The sequence below is a fragment of the Coturnix japonica genome, chromosome 20 (assembly GCF_001577835.2).
Source record: "Coturnix japonica isolate 7356 chromosome 20, Coturnix japonica 2.1, whole genome shotgun sequence".
In the NCBI taxonomy this organism is placed as follows: Eukaryota; Metazoa; Chordata; class Aves; order Galliformes; family Phasianidae; genus Coturnix; species Coturnix japonica.
The window spans coordinates 10,035,870-10,041,883 of record NC_029535.1 but is presented as its reverse complement, the minus strand read 5'-3'; the positions used below and the strand labels follow the sequence as shown (position 1 = coordinate 10,041,883).

Here is a 6,014-nt window from a genome sequence, read left to right as displayed (position 1 = left end):
TGCCCAAAGGAACCTCCCATCCCTTCCTCTGCAGCCGTCCAGTCCAAATTACTGTGCTGAGGTCCTTCCTCATCACTTTTCTGCCCTGCTCTTTCCCCACCATCCCCAGGCAGCATCCTGCAGCTGTGCCTCACCTCTGGGAAGCTTTCTCTGTTGTCTTGCCTAAAGCTCTCTAGCTGTAGTTTAAGCCCTTTGCTTTTTGCCCAATCCTCTCAGGCACAGAGGAAGGCTTTATATGAAAATACTTCATAAATCGATAGAAGGCAAGATGGAGCCACTCTGCTTCCATAGTTACTTATTTATGTTTAGCCAGAAATAGAGAGGATTTATTAGCTTCCTCGGTGTGGTTCGAATAAACCACACAGAAGAGCAATAACTTTCTACAGTGTGCTTTAGGGAAAAGCAGTTTCATGCGATGTAAAGTGGTGACTTCAGGACACCTGTTAAACCTGGAGGTTCTACCATTGCTTACAGCAGAGGCTGGATTTCATTCAGTGACTGGCAGCTTTCATCCTCACATCTTTGTCAGCATCCATCACTCATCCATCCTGAGAGCATCTCAATGTTTCCCAGATGGGTGCATGAAACAATTGTGAAGCCTCCAGTAGATCTTGCTGAGCTGTGGACTCTTCACCTCCCTTAGGGGAAAAGATCTTAAAGCAAGGTTATATCATGCTTGTTTGATTTGTCTGATCTTGACTTCAAGTAGAGAAGAAAGAGATGAGAGTGTAATTCTCTCACAATGTAAACACAAGCTTGAAGGAAGAGAGAAAGAAATACAGATTCTGGAAGAGGTGGAGACTTATGTGGAGCACTGACAGCCTCAGCCCCATCCATCCATCACCCCAGGCACAGACCAAAAGTCAGTTCATCACAAAGGTTTATTCATGTCAAACAGTTCTAGATCCCAGCAGGAGTGATGGGACCCGCACTGAGCAGAGGAGGGTTGAATCATCTGAGCTTATCGCACAAAGGTTTCAGAAAGTTCACATTTCAGAGCCCCAATGCATTTTACAGCTTACTTGAAGGGAAAGGGCTGAAACATCCAATATATCTCCCATAGGCTGACAATCCAGTAAACACTCCTGCAGGATAACGGTGATCCTTGGAACAATGGAAACATTTTAGTTAGAAACTGTAGAAGTTACAAGGCAAAGATTTATGTGCTGTGGGGTAAATAAATATTCAGTTCCCATTAATGTTAATGGGAGTTAAGTGGCTAATTCCCCACACATTATGCTGAAGATTTACTTCTCTGTGTTTTATAGAATAAATGAATTTATAGTCTTCCTGGAGGTTAGACCTGAGAAAAACAAAGAGCTCAGAGTTTACTCCGGTTTTATGAGGTCTTTTTTTTTAAGGGAGGTTTATTCCCTGAACAGAAGGAAAGGTTAGAAGAGCACAGAGTTAGAGCAATCCCCCCCCTCCACGGGATGCCAGTGAGATTTGTGGCAAGGCATTTCATCCAACCCACAGACAGGGAGGCACAAAAAGATCCACATAAAATGTCTTAATAACAGAAGCCGGAAATTTGTAACAATAATAAAGGGTGACATTTATACAGAGCCTTTCATCCACACATCTACAAGCTGGATTTTGCAGTCAAAGGCACTCACAAAATATTCTTGCTTGTGATTTCACATGAAAAGGGCAAAATGCATCTAGAAGGCTGACTTCAGACTTAGCAAAACACAGCCAACATGGGGGTAGCTGTTTAATGCCTCTGGAAGGTAGTTAAGCATGCTTCTGTGTAAGCCTAGAGCATTCTCATTAACTTCAACAGATTTTCAGTGGATTATACTAAAAAAAAAAAAAAGCCTATGTACTTTAGTGGAAAACAAATAATAGAGAAGAAAAAAATATGGACTTCAAAGACCTGTGCTGGTGCATTAGGGCCAGATCATAAAAAAAACCTACCCAACTTTGTAGCATTATACAGTTCAGGTAACCTGCTCACAACCTTCTGCCAGTGGATCTTTAGACTCCATTGCATCTCTGGGTTTTTTATTACTTCATGAAGAAGAGCAATAAATAATGTCATGTCGTTACTGGAAAAGCACCTACAGGATATAGAACAAATATTAATTGTGTTCAAAGTAATCTGGTCAGGTAGTATGCGAGCATCCTGGAGAGATGATGGACAGGTCGCCAAAGCAATCTCTCCATTTAAAAGAGATAACTGTCTCAACACACTTGTTTTTGCTGGCTCCACGTGAATAGAATTGTGCCTGCACAGATTACTTTTACATTCTCTTCTTCTCCATGGGGAGAATACCTTGTCTTTTAAGGCCATTCGGTTGTGTTGATAATTTTTATTCTTTACACTAGGCTGTTAGCCAAGGCAAATGTTTGTGTTGTTTTAAAAACTTGAAGTGTATCACTGTGGGAAATTTAAAATATACAGATAACTTCAGAAGGCATTTTAGGGAAAAAAAAAGTATGGTGATAATATCCCATGCTATTTCACTTCTCTTCCATTAGTTTTACATGGAGCAGTGTTCAGTGCCGTCACAGACTGTTTTCCTGTCCTCCTCCCTTCTCATTCCAAATATATGAAAATACTGATGTGATACTAATTGGACTGAGCCACCAACATTTCTGTAGCAACACAACTTAGAAAGCAAGAAGCTAAAATAAAACATTATATTTATCTTTGAAGGAATGTTTAAAAAAATGTAGCTGAAATATGAAAAACACTTTTGATGTGCTTGTATATTAAATATTAGCACTAAACAGGACTCAAAGCGGTAACAGAAGTACATGCAAAGTTTAATTGAAAATGACAAAATTAAATAAGACACAGCCCCTGTGTTCACATGGAGAACATTTGTCTCAGTCAAACGCTACCAGCGCTGCATACCAGCTCTGTGCTGTGTGCTGCAGAGCACGGAGGGACTCAAATCAAAGAGATTTGAAGTTTGGCTGGGGAAGCCTGCCTCAGACTAAGTAAAACAAAGTCAGAGAGCTGAAAATAGGGCTGTTAGGCACCAACTGAGAGAAATGGGAGAAGGAAGAGGATGAAGGTGTCCAGGAACTCTGCAGATCCACACACCCTGTCTGCAGCACCCAACCCCAAGAGGAGCTGAGGAGGAGCCGCACTGTGGGGTCCATTCATCAGGTGGCTGCCAAGACCCCCAGATGTCCTCAAGCTAACAGTGCTCTTGGCACACACTACATGGACACAAATCTATCTACCAGCTTGTTCACATGAGTCACCATAACCTCAGAGCTGCCTTCCTTTTCCAAGACACACACACACAGGCACAAGTCCCCACAGGTTTGTTGTTTTAGGAGCAGATGACATTAAAGCAGCATTGAGTTGTATAATGTATCTTTAATAAGCATGTGCTTTCTATTTGTCACTGCTTAAACTCTACTTTTACGCCCCAAGCTCAGAAGTCTTGCTGGAATCTGAGAAATATTAACTGCAGAAAAGATGAAGGGAGTTTGAACATTCCCTGGGCTGGGGAGAGCGGCTGGTAGGGTGGCTGGGCAGGGAAGGAGTCACTTTGATGGAACTGAAGGAAATAGTAATCAGGACTTTAGTAAGAACGCTCTTCCTCTAGTTAATGTATTTGCTTAAACAAAGAGCAGGAAGTTGTAACAGAAAGCGCCTCTGTGCTCCTCCGAGGTCTTTGGGCAACCAGCTCAGCACAGATGGGGGCAAATGGGAAATACCTCCCTTACACACACAGCCACGGGCATGCTCCCTGCAGTCCCTCCTTTTCCCACTCCAGGGATTCTTTTCCTCTTCCGTATGCCTTCTTAATGGATGACCTGTTGCTGGAATAAAAAGAGAAATGACAGCGTTTCCCCTTCTCACCGGGCACCTTCCCCCAGCCCTCAGCTGGCTGCAGGAGCTGTGAGCAGTCACCAGCACAGCCAGGGTCACGCATGCTGTCTAAGTGCCAGCAACCAGAAACTTTAAATAAAGTGCTGCTGAAGTAACTGTGCAAATATCTTTCTCACAATAATCTGCTTGCTGTCTTTCATGTGTTTGCTAATGATCTTTACCTCCTGTGGAAATTCAATGGGCTCTAGCTGTACAATTTTCCAGCATTTGAAATATCTTAGTTTTGCTGGAAGGGGAGCTGCTGTTTGTTTTTCTGTGGTGAGTTTTGTTTTTATTGCTCTAACTGCAGCTTCAGAAAATGAAATATCTGTCAAAACAAATCAGGAGGAGGAATGCTCACAAGTTACATTGTTGGCACCGCGCCGCAACATTAAATGTTCATCATCTCCTTTTTTTTTTTTAAATGCTGAACATGGTTAAAATGAACCACGAGATCAAAAAATTAGAAGATATCCCACTAATTATATGTCAGTATGCAGTGAGCCTCTGAAGTGGGACTGAGGATATACTTATTTGTCTGATGTCAAAGCCTGAGGGCTTCTCTGCTTTGGTGCTGCTGCACCATTCTGAGCACGTTCCATCCCCACTAATGGTGGAGGAGAGAAGAGGAATCCCAGGTTTGAAATTAAGTGCCATTGATGATATTAATCGTATCACTGGTGCCAATACCAGCTGTGTTTACCAGTGGGAAGGATAACACCAGTTCTCATGGGGGTACGTAGGCAAAAAATATAAGCGTGAAAAATATTTGAAGGTCCAGATCCCAACAGAGGTTCCAACATATTCATGAAAATACTTACGATGAAAGTAATTTCCCAGCAAGGTCTGTTAATGTGAGTAACAGCAATCACCAATCAAAGAATAGTTGTGCAAAGAGAGGTGTGCTCTGGTTTGTGTGTCACCAGGCAGCACACACAAATGGCAATGAGCAAATTCAGAGTCCCGGGCTGAACAGGTGGCCTCAGAGAAACGTGGATAAAAACCTTTCTAAACAAAAAATAAATAGAAAGCACAGACAGGCTACCACGTTTAATATTTTCCATATGCAGCTGCAGAATCACAAAATCCAGAGATTAATAAGGGGGAAATTATTCCATGTCAACACCAGTGAAAGTTTTAGAGCCCAAAATACTCTTGAGTCTGAGTTCAGCCATGAGGATATTCCCTCAGTGAAGAGCAATGATTCTCAGGTAATAAAATAATGGGAAGAATAATGCCTTGCACTTACACAGTCCTGCATGGGAAGTGGCAAATAAGGACAGTGGTTGCATCTGTGTAGAAATAAACTCCAGGCCAGGCTCAAAGCCAGCTCTGCTGTTCTTCTGTTGCTGCAGCAGCCTGAGCCAGCTCTGGGGTGAGCCACCTGGCACATCACAGAGGGGAGAACTTGGTGTGCTCTCTACACGTTTCAGCACTCCTACAGCATACACGGAGCCCAGAGCTCTCTCTGCCAAGCTCTTTGCTTCCTTCTGCCCCATCTGCCTGCGGGATGGTGCCGTGCAATTGATGCTGGCCAGACAAGATTAGCAGAGATCTTTTGTAGAGGGTGACAGCATCATCTGCATCCCAAGACAGACCGGATTTGTCTTTGTTTCAGGCTGAATTTAATCCGTGTGCAACAAAATGAATGCGAGGTTTGGGGAGTTAGGAGACATTCCAGCCTTTAAGACTAGCTCAGGACAAACAGCTAAATTCCGTGGTAGCCACAGGGACTCCTTCTATCTAGGTTTATAGGGCAGGCCTCAACTCCGGACAGGTTCTGTCATTCAGCAGCATAAAGGAAGGGAGCAGCTGACATGAGGGGCTGCACATCACTATTCCCAAACACATTATGTGGGCAGAAGGCTCCGCTGGGACACACTGAGAAGACTGATAGAAAATGTTTGATCTAAGAAGGAGAAGTATCTTTTTTTAGTTTGTGGCACTTTTTCTTTCAAGTCCCATTAATGAGATTTCACATGCCTTTAGATGGTGTTTCATTGTGATTTTTAAATATTTAATACCGTTGTTAATCAGTATATATGCATGGATCTGATACGATTAATTCCTATCTTTGCTCCTGTGGATTTTATTAATTTTAGTTAGCATAAAATTAGATTTTAAAAAGCCACCATTAAATTTTTGAAGCAGTCCTCGGAGAGTCACCCTGTGAATGCAACCA

At 42.7% G+C, this 6,014-nt stretch overlaps 1 long non-coding RNA gene across 1 annotated transcript; it reads right to left on the bottom strand.

The window, feature by feature from the left end:
* Nucleotides 1-867: 867 nt before the first annotated feature.
* Nucleotides 868-2,667, bottom strand: LOC107323045. Its single transcript, XR_001559140.2, has 2 exons — nt 1,918-2,667; nt 868-1,104 (listed from the first exon to the last, which is right to left on the bottom strand). It is a non-coding gene; the product is annotated as an uncharacterized LOC107323045 (long non-coding RNA).
* Nucleotides 2,668-6,014: the final 3,347 nt, after the last annotated feature.